Consider the following 17,286-nt stretch of genomic DNA (forward strand, 5'->3'; position numbering starts at 1 on the left):
TTTTTTTTTTTCCAGAGGGAGGGCAAGGGGACAAGGCAACATTCAGGGGGGGGAAGTTGACAAAACTTGTCAAAAATGGGCTGAAAAGTATTTTTAAAAAGGCCTGAAAATCTTAAATATCAGGGTGGCTAGCATTCCGTTCTTGGCTATACCATTGGAATGAGACTGTCAATCTGGTGAAGCACCTTTAAAGTGAATTAAAGTTTTAACTTCAACACTACACTTAGTGGTTAATGACTGCGCATCAGTTGTTTTGAGGGTATTGTGAAATATCTAAACATTGTGCTTTGGAACCGAGGAATATCCAAAGCACAATATTTAGATATTTCACAATGCCCAGTCATTAACCTCATTCATAACCGTCACTTTTCACTTTTTTAATTCAATTTACGTCACATTTTCTTCTTTTATTTTGAAAACAGAACACAATTTTAACTTTATCTGTCGTTTTCCCTGTAAAAAATCGAATAGCCCATTAAAGAAATCCGCTAGGGACCAATCACACTAGCACGCAATCATGCGATGTCCAAATATGGCGGCCAGCGTCCACGTAAATTGTTTGAACGTGTTACACGTCACGTAACGCGGTCATTGTAGAGCATGCTTTTAGCTACGTCACGAGACGCGGTCATTATACTTTTTCAATGACCTGCATTTGCGTCCGGCGTCCACGTATTTAAAAGTTATTATCTGTGATTGGATCGCACTTGCTGCGTATATTAATGAGGTTATGAATATTTTTCGCTCACCTGGAGTGTTTTCACTAATCCGACTAGCGTCTTCAGCAGATGGTGATGCTGTGATCTTGTCTACAAGCGGGATATCTCTCACTGATGAGAAAAATAGTGTAGTGTTGAAGTTAAAACTTCAATTCATTTTATCTACCACTACGTATGAATATCCACTCGTACACATTTAAAGTGTATCTTCTCTGAATCTCTGCATACAGGCTGTGCTTGTTCACACTGCCGAGACAACTCGCAAAGCGATTCTTCTCGGATTTATTGATGGAAAGAGGACGTCCCGTCATGTTGGTCGGTAATGCTGGTCTTGGCAAAAGTGTACTGGTTGGCAACAAATTAGCAGAATTATCGGATGCTTACATGGTGACCAATGTACCCTTCAACTATTACACCACATCTGAAATGTTGCAAGGTGAGTAGAATGTCCCTGATCTTCAAATTTCTCTTTTTCACTTTTGACCCTTTGTACGGTCATCTCAAAACATGGTTCTACCCCAAAAGTGGGTATTGTGTGTGCGTACACCTTTCATATGCATGCGTAATTACCGCTGACACTTTGCAAAAGCATTCTGGCATGTTGCTAAAGCACAAAAAACAAAAATGTGTACATCCATATCAAAACGATGCACTTGTCGGCTGCTACATGTGTCTCATTTCACATAATAGCTAAGAATAAATACCAGACTCATCTCAAGTGCAGGTCACTACAAATCATCCCCAAGTCACATTGTTAAGGAATGTTCTCTGTATTCCTAAACCATGTGACTTGGGATGATTTGAAGTGACTTCTTCTTAGGAGATGGTCTGGGTCTAGTTATTATGTGAAATGAGACACATGTAGCAGCTGACAAGTGCATCATTTTGATATGGATGAACACAAATGCACTTTTTGCTCATACGTTTGCAGGGAGAACCTCGTTTTGGGAATAAGATTGGAGATCTGTGCAAAGGGTTAAATGGTTTCAAATAAAGATCAATAGAATATCAAACAAATATTTCCAGAGCTTACTGTGAAAATAAATCCCAATATTACCAAAGAGTAACTGAAGAAAATGTCCCAATATTACCAAAAATTATTTTAAAAATATGTCCCAATATTACAACAATTGCTTTCATCATTATATTGGTGTCATAATTCATAGCTTCTAACACTTTGCTTTGTAGGAGTGCTAGAAAAACCGCTAGAGAAGAAAGCTGGTCGTAACTTTGGCCCACCAGGCACCAAGAAGCTCATCTACTTTGTAGATGATATGAACATGCCTGAAGTTGACGCGTATGGTACAGTACAGCCGCACACACTGATCAGACAACACATGGATTACAGCCATTGGTATGACCGTACTAAACTATCCCTGAAGGAGATCCACAAGTGTCAATATGTGTCCTGTATGAACCCTACTGCTGGTAGCTTCACCATTATGTCTAGATTACAGGTAAGCAAACGGTGTTTGTCTAGAGCCCCACACACTGATCAGACAACACATGGATTACAGCCATTGGTATGCCCGTACTAAACTATCCCTGAAGGAGATCCACAAGTGTCAATATGTGTCCTGTATGAACCCTACAGCTGGTAGCTTCACCATTATGTCTAGATTACAGGTAAGCAAACGGTGTTTGTCTAGAGCCCCACACACTGATCAGACAACACATGGATTACAGCCATTGGTATGACCGTACTAAACTCTCCCTGAAGGAGATCCACAAGTGTCAATATGTGTCCTGTATGAACCCTACAGCTGGTAGCTTCACCATTATGTCTAGATTACAGGTAAGCAAACGGTGTTTGTCTAGAGCCGCACACACTGATCAGACAACACATGGATTACAGCCATTGGTATGACCGCTAAACTATCCCTGAAGGAGATCCACAAGTGTCAATATGTGTCCTGTATGAACCCTACAGCTGGTAGCTTCACCATTATGTCTAGATTACAGGTAAGCAAACGGTGTTTGTCTAGAGCCGCACACACTGATCAGACAACACATGGATTACAGCCATTGGTATGACCGTACTAAACTCTCCCTGGAGGAGATCCACAAGTGTCAATATGTGTTCTGTATGAACCCTACAGCTGGTAGCTTCACCATTATGTCTAGATTACAGGTAAGCAAACGGTGTTTGTCTAGAGGCCCACACACTGATCAGGCAACACATGGATTACAGCCATTGGTATGACCGTACTAAACTATCCTTGAAGGAGATCCATAAGTGTCAATATGTGTCCTGTATGAACCCTACAGCTGGTAGCTTCACCATTATGTCTAGATTACAGGTAAGCAAACGGTGTTTGTCTAGAGGCCCACACACTGATCAGACAACATGGATTACAGCCATTGGTATGACCGTACTAAACTATCTCTGAAGGAGATCCACAAGTGTCAATATGTGTCCTGTATGAACCCTACAGCTGGTAGCTTCACCATTATGTCTAGATTACAGGTAAGCAAACAGTGTTTGTCTAGAGCCCCACACACTGATCAGACCACACATGGATTACAGCCATTGGTATGACCGTACTAAACTATCCCTGAAGGAGATCCACAAGTGTCAATATGTGTCCTGTATGAACCCTACTGCTGGTAGCTTCACCATTATGTCTAGATTACAGGTAAGCAAACGGTGTTTGTCTAGAGCCCCACACACTGATCAGACAACACATGGATTACAGCCATTGGTATGACCGTACTAAACTATCCCTGAAGGAGATCCACAAGTGTCAATATGTGTCCTGTATGAACCCTACAGCTGGTAGCTTCACCATTATGTCTAGATTACAGGTAAGCAAACGGTGTTTGTCTAGAGCCGCACACACTGATCAGACAACACATGGATTACAGCCATTGGTATGACCGTACTAAACTATCCCTGAAGGAGATCCACAAGTGTCAATATGTGTCCTGTATGAACCCTACAGCTGGTAGCTTCACCATTATGTCTAGATTACAGGTAAGCAAACGGTGTTTGTCTAGAGGCCCACACACTGATCAGGCAACACATAGATTACAGCCATTGGTATGACCGTACTAAACTATCCCTGAAGGAGATCCACAAGTGTCAATATGTGTCCTGTATGAACCCTACAGCTGGTAGCTTCACCATTATGTCTAGATTACAGGTAAGCAAGCGGTGTTTGTCTAGAGCCCCACACACTGATCAGACAACACATGGATTACAGCCATTGGTATGACCGTACTAAACTATCCCTGAAGGAGATCCACAAGTGTCAATATGTGTTCTGTATGAACCCTACAGCTGGTAGCTTCACCATTATGTCTAGATTACAGGTAAGCAAACGGTGTTTGTCTAGAGGCCCACACACTGATCAGACAACACATGGATTACAGCCATTGGTATGACCGTACTAAACTATCCCTGAAGATCTCACACCACCAAATCAGAGTCCCATAGAGATATGTGCTAAATTTGCCTTAAGAAAACGTCATTTTTTCTTCACAGGAGCGACTCGGTTTTAAGCGACAGCTATGATGGTTGAAATCAGCCCTTGCCTGATCCCTCTGGCTGGGAAAAAATATAGGTTGACCGTCATTATTTTTTACGACTGGCCCTCAAAGTCTACGATGTCTGGGAATTTCCTATTTTTCAGGCAAAACCATGCTGGTGTTTCTGTAAAGAAAAGGCTGCTTAAAATCATTAAAAGTTATTCGATCTCTCCCATCTGTGGTACACTTGCAGGAATTAATATTACTAATCATGACCAATCCAAATTTGGCTAAAATTCTGCAAATTTCTGCTCATTTTAATGCTTAAATTCAGAATCAATGGGTTTTTCTGAGAAGTGAAATTCAAGGGCGCACAACCATACTATTTGGTGGTGTGAAATCTGAATGATGCAACATGTTTCTGATTATCCTTAATTTCAGACTATTTTAATCTAATTAACTTATTTTTAGCATAATTTGAGCAAGAAGCTGGTTAAATTTTTTTTTTCAAGCAGAATCATTGTGTCTGTGACATCTGCTATCTACTGAAGATAGCATTGTAATTACCATGTTAAAAATTCACCAAGACTTAGGCTTTCAGCAATTTACAGTCAAGAGGGACAAGTAACCAGGCAGACACACAAAAACAAAGAAGAACATGACCACAATGTCTGAATTATAAGTGTTGAATTATATGGCCTATTACTGAAATCTTAAGTCTACCCCCCCCATAAGCTTACCTGATCCATGGACACATTTTATGAGCTCCAACCAGTGCCCTAGCCCACGTGCCACCATATACTGATGTCTTCTACATCTGGCACTGAGTCATTGCATACCATCATGATTGTAAACATTACCTGGGTTACCAGTAGTGGAATCATAAGCTTAGCCTACCCCCCCACCAACACACAAACCGTAAGCTTACCTGATCCAGGCGCCTATTTCATGAGTTCCGACCAGTACCCTAGCACCATACTGCAATGTCTTCTCTATCTGGCACTGAGTCATTGCATGCCATTGATGATGTAAGCTTACAAAATATTATGATTACATTGCATGGGCCTAAGTCACTCTACGATATGGAATCTTTCACTCAAACACACATTTTGGGTCATAAACTCACCTTAGCACTGGTATATTAGTAGCAAATGTTGCAGTTCTCTTCAATTTTAGCCTTTAATTACATAAATTCAGTCAATGCACTTCTTCGGTGAATCCAAACACGAATTAGGCACAGGGCTAACTTGCTCAATCAAAAGCTGAGACTCACACACACAGCTCCATGAAGGAGATCCACAAGTGTCAATATGTGTCCTGTATGAACCCTACTGCTGGTAGCTTCACCATTATGTCTAGATTACAGGTAAGCAAAGCGGTGTTTGTCTAGAGCCCCACACACTGATCAGACAACACATGGATTACAGCCATTGGTATGACCGTACTAAACTATCCCTGAAGGAGATCCACAAGTGTCAATATGTGTCCTGTATGAACCCTACAGCTGGTAGCTTCACCATTATGTCTAGATTACAGGTAAGCAAACGGTGTTGGTCTAGAGCCGCACACACTGATCAGACAACACATGGATTACAGCCATTGGTATGACCGTACTAAACTCTCCCTGAAGGAGATCCACAAGTGTCAATATGTGTCCTGTATGAACCCTACTGCTGGTAGCTTCACCAAATGTTATGTCTAGATTACAGGTAAGCAAACAGTGTTGGTCTAGAGTGTATTTTTTCAAGGCTAATCTAAGCATTAACAAGTGATTAAGTAACACTGATGGAGAGGAAACTCCCAATGCTTGGCTTTGGCCCAGTGGATGCCTATGAATGCAATTGTAGGGAGTGTGAATATCAAATGGAATCACCCATTCAGGTACCCCATTTAAAATGTACACTCTGTAAGATTAAGGTCATGTCTTCCATAGGGGTGTATGGAATTCAACCAGAATAGCCATTGATTCGTCTCCTTAAGTTCTTGGCAAGATTATTTTGCACTGGCAATGACTGGTCTGACGCACTCATCCTGATTATCGCTGATGTTTCATGACATGATTCAATTAGCCAATTGGAACCCCACTTTCATGTTTACACTGTACCCAGCTTTACACATACTAAAATTGGCAACATGTATAAAAGAAAGCTGATAAATAGTGTAGCTGAAACCATTTTGAGTCTATGTTGCAAATTTGTACATCGATCGGTAAAACTTAGTAACATGAATGATGCATGTTAAAATTGTCTAGGGTTTAACATGCGATTCATAATCAGTTGACCGTAGAGCCCATAAATAAAAAGATCACTAGATGCTGTCAAGTAGTTAAGGCTCTTACCATCTTTACCATCAACTTAGCTCAGGAAAAAGATCACATTATATATGATGCGCTATTTTTATCTCTCTTTCCACAGCGTCACTTCTGCGTGTTCGCCCTCAGTTTCCCAGGAGCCGATGCCTTGCATACCATCTACCACAGTATCATCTCACAGCATTTGGAGTTGATTTCATGCCCCACTGCCATTCAGAAGCTTGCCAATAACGTAGTTAACGCAGCCTTAGACCTGCACAAGAAAGTCACCCAGACATTCTTACCGACAGCGGTCAAATTTCACTATGTCTTCAATCTGAGGGACCTCTCCAATATCTTCCAAGTAAGATGTGATGATGATCATTGATATATTTGTAATATGGCTAACATGTTGCACTTTAATATGACTGTATCATGCGAGCAAATGCAGTAATCGAGAGGCAAACACCGTAATTCAGTAATTCAGTGGGGGCAAAATATAACCAATGATAAAGCCAACTTGAATTCAGCTGATAGCGATTTGACACTGGGCTTGCTAGAAACTGTATTACCTAGCCAGTTTTGTGATAGAGTGAGCGAAATATGTAATCAAAAACATGGCTGCTAAGTATAATATAAACTTCTTGAATGATTTTGATCTGGAAATAACAAATTTGTCTGAATGTGGTAGTATAAGTTTATCCATATAGGTCATTTTGATAGTGTGACACGGTAGTGTTTCTGGTTTGTAATGTTTTGGTAAAATATCTAATTCTCGATCATGAGAGGACGTACCTTCTGTGTACTGTTGCGTCAGCTTTTCATGGAATAACACAATCGTGCGACCTACATGACCAAACCTCAACCTTGCCTAACTATTGCATTCGAAGTCTGTGATTGGTGAATCCTCAAAACTTTTGCTTGCTCTGTAAGCGTGTGGTCTTTGCGTAGTATGTTCGAAGCAAATATCTGAAAATACCCAATTTGGCTCTTATGATCGAGAATTAGATAGTTGGTTTTTTGACCTTTTCAAATCAAGATCGGAAAAGATGGAAAACCCGCAGTATTTATTCAGTAAGCTAGGGGATCAAATTAATGCACAATGAATCAAGCGGAATCACATACCCTTTTGAGTGAAAATACATATTTAGCCAAAATCAACATGAGTCATCACAGAGAAATATTTTCTTAAGGTATTGTACTAACACTTCCACTATTTGGCATTTCACAATGTGACAGTAAAAGAAAGAAAAATACAAATGTTTGTCATCTGCAGCACATTTCATTTGGTCTTTGTGGGGTCTTCGCAATACAAATATCAATCTCTTGCACAAGCCATACCAAACGCTTGACCATGTCTTTCACATAGATTTGTGTTCAGACGTAATAGTTGCGCGTGCGCTAGTGTCGATGACCCGGAATAGTAAACGGGGTCATCCATAACAAACTTCGGAAAACTTCGATTTGAAAAGGTCTATAGTGTAGGTTAACTGTGAGCTAACACAAATTAAATGCCTCCACAAGCAGTCTTCATTCAAATTGAAATAAAACAATTGTTTATCAATAATAATCGTAATTGACTAACAAAGTTTTTGTCTTCCATTATAAATGTTATGTACATAGGGCTTGCTGTACTCCACAGCTGATTGTATCAAGACGCCAGTAGATTTAGCACGTCTATGGATGCATGAGTCAGAGCGTGTCTATGGAGACAAACTGATTGAGGAGAAAGACACTGAGACATTCAACAAGATGGTCACAGACTTTGCTAAAAAGTCATTTGAAGTAAGTATATTATTTTTTCTACATTTATAGTACGCCTTTTCCAATGGCTTCAAAGTATGTTTTTTTTTACGTTTATAGTGCGCCTTTTCCAATGGCTTAAAAGTAAAAAAAAGCAACATCAAAAAGAACATAAAAATGATCAAATACATAAAACAAAACCAACAATATTTATGGAAAAAGATATGTCTTTGATATGTATTTGAATGATTCCAGAGTAGCAGCATCCCTGATATGAACTGGTAAGGTGTTCCGCAAACATGGAACTGCCACTGAAAAGGCTCTATCTCCAGCACACTTCTTGGAAAGAGGCACCAAGAAGGAAATACTATCAGCCGAGCAGGTCTTCATTGCCCTCTGGGATGATCTTTTCACAGTGAGGCAGTTATTTATATACTGGGGAGAGAACCCATTCAGGGACTAAAGGCCAGAGTAATGGAAGACACATTCGTTCACGCCCGAATTTGAGATTTCTTGATATTTATCAACACTAAGATGTATTCTTTCACTTGAAACTGATAAAATACAACTTGCTAATATTTACTCGTATTTTTGCTTGATTTGTTTCACTCTTTTCAACTCTAAAAAGTCACATGGCTCAAGACAGCTTAGTAAATTGGCGGAAATAATGAGTCAGAAATGCGCTGAATGCGAAATATTTTGATTACGTGCGATTCACTTAGCGTGACGTGGCGCAACTCTGCTGGCGTATGTCCAACGCAGTCTAGGCGCATTCGGTTTGTTGTTCACGCCAGCAAATGTGGTGTAAACAAAACAAAAATTTGCAGTCAAAATGCCACTTAGATTTTTTAATTATTTTGAATTTTGGCGCACTGAAAGCAGACATTATAGATTTATTGGTGCAAAAAGATGCATATATAGACCATGCACCAGATACAGCTTTTACAAGCGTGGAAGTTTTACCGTTTTAAAATATAAGGACGTTTTGTGCATAATTTTGACATTTTTTTGCTAAAACATCGATTTCTCAGACTTCACTTTTGACAATATTGCACGATTTTTGTGACAAGATAACTCGAAAAATATGCAAGCAAAAGGTAAACTTTTTGCACTATCGTTTAGAGTACATCAAAGCCTAGGGAAGGTTTTCTCAATTTTTCAAAGTATTTGTTTTAAACAAAAATATACACCATTCTGTGCAATTTTAGCTTAATAGAGTGACAAAATTGATTTTACCACATGTTTTTTTCAATATTTTGAAAAAAGAGACGAATTTAAAAAAAAAAAAAAAACCTTCCCTAAGTTCATGTCTCTTCTTTATGAAAAGCTAACTGAATTTTTTTTTATCTCGAACGGATTTTTTTTTTTCTAAGTTGTCACAAAAAAATTGGGGTAAAAAAGTGAATTTTTGTGATTTTTTCAAAAACACAAGATTTTTGAACATATCTGACGTTACCATGGGATTCCTTGACTCATTTCCTTTCCAAAAATGTATAGTTATATATACTTTTGACATGCAATTCAGAAATAATGATGCTCGAAAAGGTCCATGTTCTCTCCCATTACACTGGCCTTAAACACATAAAGCAACATTGTATACACAATCCTGACATTGAGCCAATGAAGTTGACTCAAGAGAAAAGAGGTGTACAGGCATTACCATGATCAGAACTGACTGCAAGGTCTTCGTCATTCACTGCATCTGCCCCACAATGCAGTAATAGATAGAGTGGATAATAAATTTTTAATATTTTGCCTCCATTGGAAATTGAACCGAGGACCTCTTGCATTAGAGTAAAAGATCTTAACCGCTGGGCCATGTTGCTCTCCATGCTCTATCTATACTTATCTACAGCAATTATGTGTCAGTTCAGCAGTTTACACTCAGCGCAACACTGCCTTATCTCCATTTTTGGCAAAATTAGATTTTGATAACCAAAATATTCAGAAAAAAAACCAAGTGATAACAAAGACCAATAAAGCCACAGACCAGTGAAACATAGCCTTATCTCCAACAGGCCTAAGTTACTAGTGCAACACAAGTGGGACATGAAACAAAATGACCAACGTGAGAAAATGAGGTAGTGTTTTCACTGAGCCCTCAACATGTATGTTGAATAATATGTGGTGATGACCAGGACCGGTTAATGGTGCATGTACAGTTAGTGGCCAATGGTCACAATTTGAATGAAAAAGTGTTATTACCCATTTAAAAACCAGATATGCTGGTAGTCATAATCTTCAACAGATTGATATGATTGTAATTATATGCAACTTCATGTTAAATATATTTGGGTGTATGGTGTTTGACAAAGACTGCAACTTCATGTAATGATGTAGAAAATGTATTAGTGTTGAACTGTATAAATTTTCGCAATCGCACAAAATATAGGGACAATATTTTGTGTATAGGGACAATATTTTGTGTATTCCTGCATAAACTTGATTCTGGTCTCAATCAAAAGAAAACTATCAGATATGCCATACCTAGATTTAATGATATGTAAGATTAAGCTTGTATGATGCATCTCTCAATGGGCTAATCAAGTTTAAATCCATACACCCCCTATGGAAGACGTGACCTTCATCTTTTATGTAGGGAGTGTCAAATTCAAATGGGATTACCTGAATGGGTGATTCCATCTGAAATCTGCACCCATGTTTGGGAGATTAAGGTCATGTCTTCCATAGGGGTGTATGGATTGCAACTGGAATAGCACAGTGCAATAGTATATTATGGCATTAGATGAATGCATTGCATCAAACTGCATATTTTGCAAAAATAATAATATGTGACTCCTCGCCACAACTGAGCCCGGATGTCGCCAATCATCATTTTTGAGATATTCAACCAAAATATTCTGCTTGAAATTAGCTTTAAAATGATGTATATCATGTCTATAGTACTTGACATTTAAGTAGTGAAAAATCAATAAAACAGTCAATAAATCCTTTCTTTCCTATTGTTTATTGTTAAGTTCGATGGAGCATATCTCAATAGTGGCACTGGCGACATCCGGGCTCAGTTGTGGCGAGGAGTCACATATGAGCTACCGTACTGGAAATAGTCAGCTAACAAGTTCTTCACTTTCAAATTGTGTGTGTTTTGCACTACAGGACCTGGATGAAGCTGCCCTGACTGCAAAGCCTAACATCTTCTGTCACTTTGCCACTGGTATCGGTGATCCCAAATACATGCCCTGCAATGAAGGCTGGGGCGAGCTTAACAAACTGCTTACAGAGGCCTTGGATAGCTACAATGAAATCAATGCTGTCATGAATCTGGTGCTGTTTGAAGCTGCTATGGAACATGTGTAAGTTGTTAACTGATGGTGTTGTGTTATGATAGCGTTAGCAAGACTAGAATAATTGCTGCCATTCCAAGAGGTTATGATTAGGGTTATGTTTTGAGGGTTAGGATTAGGGTCATTGTTAGGGTTAGGATTAAGAGATCAGGGGTTAAGATCATGGTTTTGGTGGTATTATAAATGTTGCTCCATTATGATTCATTCAATCTGTAATGTCAAGTTGTTCAATCAATCTTTATTGACAAAGCAAGCAAAGTACATACAAACACACAAGCAGCCCAAGGTTGTACACCAATGCCCAGGTCATGTACCAGGGTTAGTAAAGCTGACCTGGAGTTCGGTGCAGGGATGCACACAAATACCTATCACAATGAATACAAATGCCTAACAAGGCTGTAAACAAGAATGCAAGAGACAAATGAACAGCAAAACATGTTAAAGCTTGAGATGAGGTTGACCAGAGGATCGTGTCCCATGTCGGTTCATGATATGCATTCCAGATAGTGTAACTGGAAAGGATAACAAGTTTGCTTTGGTCCTTGAGTCATCTGGACCAACAGAGAAGATATTGGAAATCCTTTTGATGGTACCAGGTGTAACTAAACCATGTGACCCGATTTCTATTACTCTTTATAAAATAGGATATGGCATCATTATGCATTTCAGAGCAGGCACCTCAGATTCTGTATTTTTGTTTGAAAAAAAGAATATCTATGATTGCAAATGAAAAGGGGGTAAATCAAGATATATTTGAATAATTTTGTCATCTCCCAACATTGATCTAAAAGAGTGAAAGTATCATTTGATACAACGAGTAAAGTTATTCTGTATTTTGTTCCATTGCATTCACCCAGCTTATACCTCGTTTATAACCCAGTTTTTGAATGGGCCCAAATATCTCCATTATGATGTCATGGAACAAAGAGGCCGAAATATCTTTCAAAATATTCTAAATTTTTCAATGTTCTCATTAAAAGAAAAAAATTGTTTACCAGATTGTGTTGTTTGACAGGAAATGATGTGTGATTAACGATATGCTCGAACATAAAAATAATAATTTGCTGTTGTTTATTCCAGTTGTCGCATCAATCGTATTCTAGAATCACCTCGCGGTAATGCCCTGCTGGTAGGTGTTGGTGGTAGCGGTAAACAGAGTTTATCCAGATTAGCCGCCTATATCAGCAGTTTAGAAGTCTTCCAAGTCACACTCAGGAAGGGATATGGTATACCAGATCTGAAGGTGAGTAGAGAATTGAAGTTGATGGCGCTGGCATGGTATTTTGTATTTGAGTTCAACAGTCTTGAATGCCGGACCCAGTATTGATTGATCAGTGGTTTATCTGGGAAAAAGGTCCGTACCTTTATTGCTGGCTTTGTTATGTACAACATATAGACAGAAGAGGGTTGTTTCTGTTTTGCTAGAAAAAATATAAATTTGTTTTGTGACCACTTGTTTCCCTTGTTTTCTTAAACAGCTTGATCTTGCCAGCACATGCTTGAAGGCTGGTCTGAAAAACGTTGGTACCATGTTCCTGATGACTGACGCACAGGTGTCTGATGAGAAATTCCTGGTGCTCATCAACGATCTGCTCGCATCTGGAGAAATTCCTGATCTGTTTGCAGATGATGAGGTGGAAAATATTATATCAGGGGTCAGAAATGAGGTCAAAGGTCAGGGATTGGAAGACACCAGGGAGAATTGCTGGAAATTCTTTATTGACAGGCTGAGACGACAGTTGAAGGTGGGTACGGTAGTTTATTGTTGCATTTCTGCATACGGATGAATACCAGATTGGGGTATTGCAGGTGAAATCCATACATCCCTATGGAAGACATGGAGTGTGAATTTCAAATGGGATTACCTGAATGGGTGACTCCATTTGAAATCTACACCCCCTGTGTTGGAGATTAAGGTCATGTCTTCCATAGGGGGTAGATGGATTTCAACTGGAATAGCCCATGTATAACCTGTGAAGTGCCTTGTGTGATCACTAAGCGCAAATATGGCAAATACAGCCTCACACTCCTAAATTCTCGCTATTCGCAATAAGGGCGCCGCCAGTGGTTTGCGATGTAATCGTGATGTATCATGGGAAAAGGTCGACATCCAAGTCCAGCATCTGATACGAATATTACCATGCTATTACATAGGAACACGTGACAATATTTTTTAGTTTGTCAAAATAAAGGTGTTACACGCGAATCGATACTCAATAATACTTAATAATGTGATTTGAAATGTGCACAATTAATTTTTCTCTATCGATTTGCGTGTAATACCGTTATATTGACAAACTAAAAATATTGTCACGTGTTCCTATGTAATAGCATGGTAATATTCGTATTATATGGACTTGATGTCGACTTTACCCATGATACATCACGATTTTCCCATGATACATCACGATTACATCGCAAACCGCTGGCGGAGCCCTTATTGCGAATAGCGAGAATTGATGGTGATAACCTCATACACAACAATGATTTTATGATAAAGTTTTGATTCAAACCGAATTGTCCACATGGAAGTTGTTCACTGTTACTTCAAACCTTACAACAAAGTTTGATCAACTTATTAATTAGATTAGGGGCTTATTAATTAGATTAGGGGTTCATTAGTAGAAATAAGGGCATGATCGATTGTTTTATGCCTGAGACAGAGCCATGGGCATAATCAATGATCATGACCTGAATTCTATTAAGGGCTCATATTGAAATTCCCTTACACAGGAAGGTGTGTGCCATCCTGCAGCTTTCCTGTGCTAGCCTTCTTTTGTTAAAATCCTGGGCAGGGTGTATCACTGATGCATATAATCCATCTGTTTTATGACCGAGCTTTCCTGAGGCGCGTGCTTAGCGAGGGGAATCCTGCCTTCTTTCTGTGTGAAAACGTGGTAGGGTATTTCAATATGAGCCCTAATGAACCATTGGTCATACATTTGCCAACATTCTATGTTGGTGCCAGGCATTAACATTGTTAATACCCAGCTCTCGGCCGTTTGTGTGTATGTTTGAACAAACTTGAGCAAAACCATTTGAAATAAGCACATCTCTGTGTTCAGTAACTGAGTATAATATAAACAAAAAAATGTTCCTTTTTCCACAGGTTGTTTTGTGTTTCTCCCCTGTCGGTGTGACTCTTCGTGTACGTAGCCGTAAATTCCCAGCTGTAGTCAACTGTACCAGTATTGATTGGTTCCACGAGTGGCCACAAGAAGCTCTCATTTCTGTCAGCAAACGATTCTTGGATTCAAATGAACTGCTTCCTGTAAGTTCAATAAAGCTGTAGGGGCAGACTAAGCTAGACCACATATTTAAATAGTGGTCCTTACATCCACTGGTTACGGCTTATGTTATAATATCAGGAACCCTTAAATTGAGGGTGCCCTAGATGAAAGTGGTAGTAATAAATGGCCATGAGAAATGGTACAGCCATATCGTAATTTTTCTGGTTGTTAAAAAAGATAAATTGAAAGAAGCAATATTTGAACAAACACTACATTTTGTAAACATTCATTTCTGTACATAACTTGGACTGTACTGATTTTAGAAATAAGTTGTTTGTGCTCATATAAATTTTGCTTGTTTTGTGAAATGTTTAACACAGAATGATCTAAAAGGTTCCGTCGCCGAGTTCCTGTCTTATGTACACACCAGTGTAAATGAAACCAGCAAAGCTTATCTGACCAATGAGAGGAGATATAACTACACCACACCCAAGAGTTTCCTGGAACAGATTGTTCTCTATCAAAATCTGCTGAAGGTCAAGAGTTCAGAGTTGACTGCCAAGATGCAACGTCTAGAGAATGGTCTAACCAAGCTGCAGAGTACTGCCCAACAGGTGAGTTAGTTGTTATGGAGCATCCGAGTCACTTTGTGCAATATTTGCCGAAGTAATGGTATATGCTCTTTTGTCACTGTTAATCAGTCATTGTATAAAGCTGAATTTGTACTCAATGTTTATAGCAAAGGGAATCGCACACATGCTCACTGTGTGCATGTGTGGGATTTACTTTTCTGAAAAAGCGATCAAGTATAAATTCAGCTTTAGAAATGATGGACGAATGCATGTTCTCAAGCGGATTCTCAAGTGACCTGACTCAAACTGTATTAGTTCATTCAAGCATTCTTTTGTATTGGCTTGTTCAAGAATTCCGTCCCAGATTTTGCATGTAAAATGCCTCTGGCCTTATTAGAAGTGAAACGGTTATGTTTTCTTCTTTTTTCAATAAATTTTTAATGAAATTTTATTACTATGGCTTCTTATGTTCAGTAAAGCAATTTCTTCATTGGATAGCTCTCGTGTAGCAGGGATGAGATTTAAGCTTCCTCTGATTAGAGAAATTCCTCCTTTATAAAATTTTCTTCTCTGTTAATTAATTTTCCTCCTTTTTGGTACTTTTCCTCTTTTTTTATTGAACCTCTTTCTCATGCTTGTAGGTGGATGACTTGAAAGCCAAACTTGCTTCTCAAGAAGAGGAGTTGAAAATTAAAAATGAAGATGCCGACAAGCTTATCCAAAAGGTTGGTGTGGAAACGGAGAAAGTCAGCAAGGAGAAAGAGTTTGCAGATGGAGAAGAAAAGAAGGTTACCAAGATTAATGAAGAGGTGTCCAAGAAGCAGCAGGATTGTGAGAGAGATTTGGCCAAAGCTGAACCTGCTCTTCTTGCTGCACAGGCAGCTTTGAATACCTTGAACAAGGTAAGGGCATTATTTAGAGGTTAATAACTGCGCATCGGTTATTTGGAGGGCATTGTGAAAAATCTAAACATTTTGATATTCCGAGGTCCAAAGCAAAATGTTTAGATTTTCACAATGCCCGACATATTACCGATGCAAAGTTATTAACCTCATTCATAACCGTCACTTTAATCTCTTCACCTTACAAAATAACACAAAATTTTGCTCAAAAGTTTATAAAAATAGATTATTTTTACATCTTCCCTTTCCAAAAATCGATCAGGCTAAAACATGACGACCAATAACAAAAGTGCGTATCACAATCTGTGCAAATATGGTGGTAGCGCAATCCAAATACGGCAGGCAACTCGCTCGCAGTTTGTTCGACGCACAACAACACGCTTAACGCCGGTCAATTGTGTGCGACATTGGAACAATTACGCATTTTGCGGTCAATTGTGAGATATTAATGACCTCAATTTGCGTTCGCGTTTTCACAAATAACTATATGTAATTGGATCGCACACATCGCGTTTATTAATGAGGTTATGAATTTATTTTAGACCTTGCGCGTACTGCGAGCTTGTTTTTGTATTATTATAGAACGTGCTACATACTTGCACTTCAATAACACGTTTGCTTCTGTCTACCGTGCAGGGCCGTTCTGACCATTAGGCCAAGTAAGGCGGTCGCCTAGGGCGGCAAACGCAGAGGGGCGCAAAAAAATGCGAAAAAAAAAAAACGGAAATGGAGAAAGAAAAGGGAAGAAAAAATGAGGGCGGATAAAAAGAAAAAATGGGCAGTATAGAATAGGTCAAAACTGATGAGTTTTCAAGGGATTAACACCCCTTAACACTTTTTTTGGTGTGCTTTGGTGGGGCGGCAGGGAGAGGCTTTGCCTGGGGCGGCAAAATCCCTTGGAACGGCCCTGCTACCGTGTGATACAAAGCATGCAGAAACCAATGAAATTCAGTGCTGACAATCTAAGCCACAGCCACTGACTAAAAATGTGTGATAGGCATTATAGTCCGATCCACTATTTTGAGTAGTGGATGCTTGTGCATATTTATTCTCATTC

The 17,286-nt window shown here is 39.1% G+C and overlaps 1 pseudogene; it reads left to right on the plus strand.

Annotated features, from left to right (window-relative positions):
* The window catches only part of LOC140150481 (dynein beta chain, ciliary-like), a 111,523-nt pseudogene that overhangs the window by 72,184 nt on the left and 22,053 nt on the right, over positions 1-17,286 (plus strand).

The sequence above is a fragment of the Amphiura filiformis genome, chromosome 4 (assembly GCF_039555335.1).
Source record: "Amphiura filiformis chromosome 4, Afil_fr2py, whole genome shotgun sequence".
Taxonomy (NCBI): Eukaryota; Metazoa; Echinodermata; class Ophiuroidea; order Amphilepidida; family Amphiuridae; genus Amphiura; species Amphiura filiformis.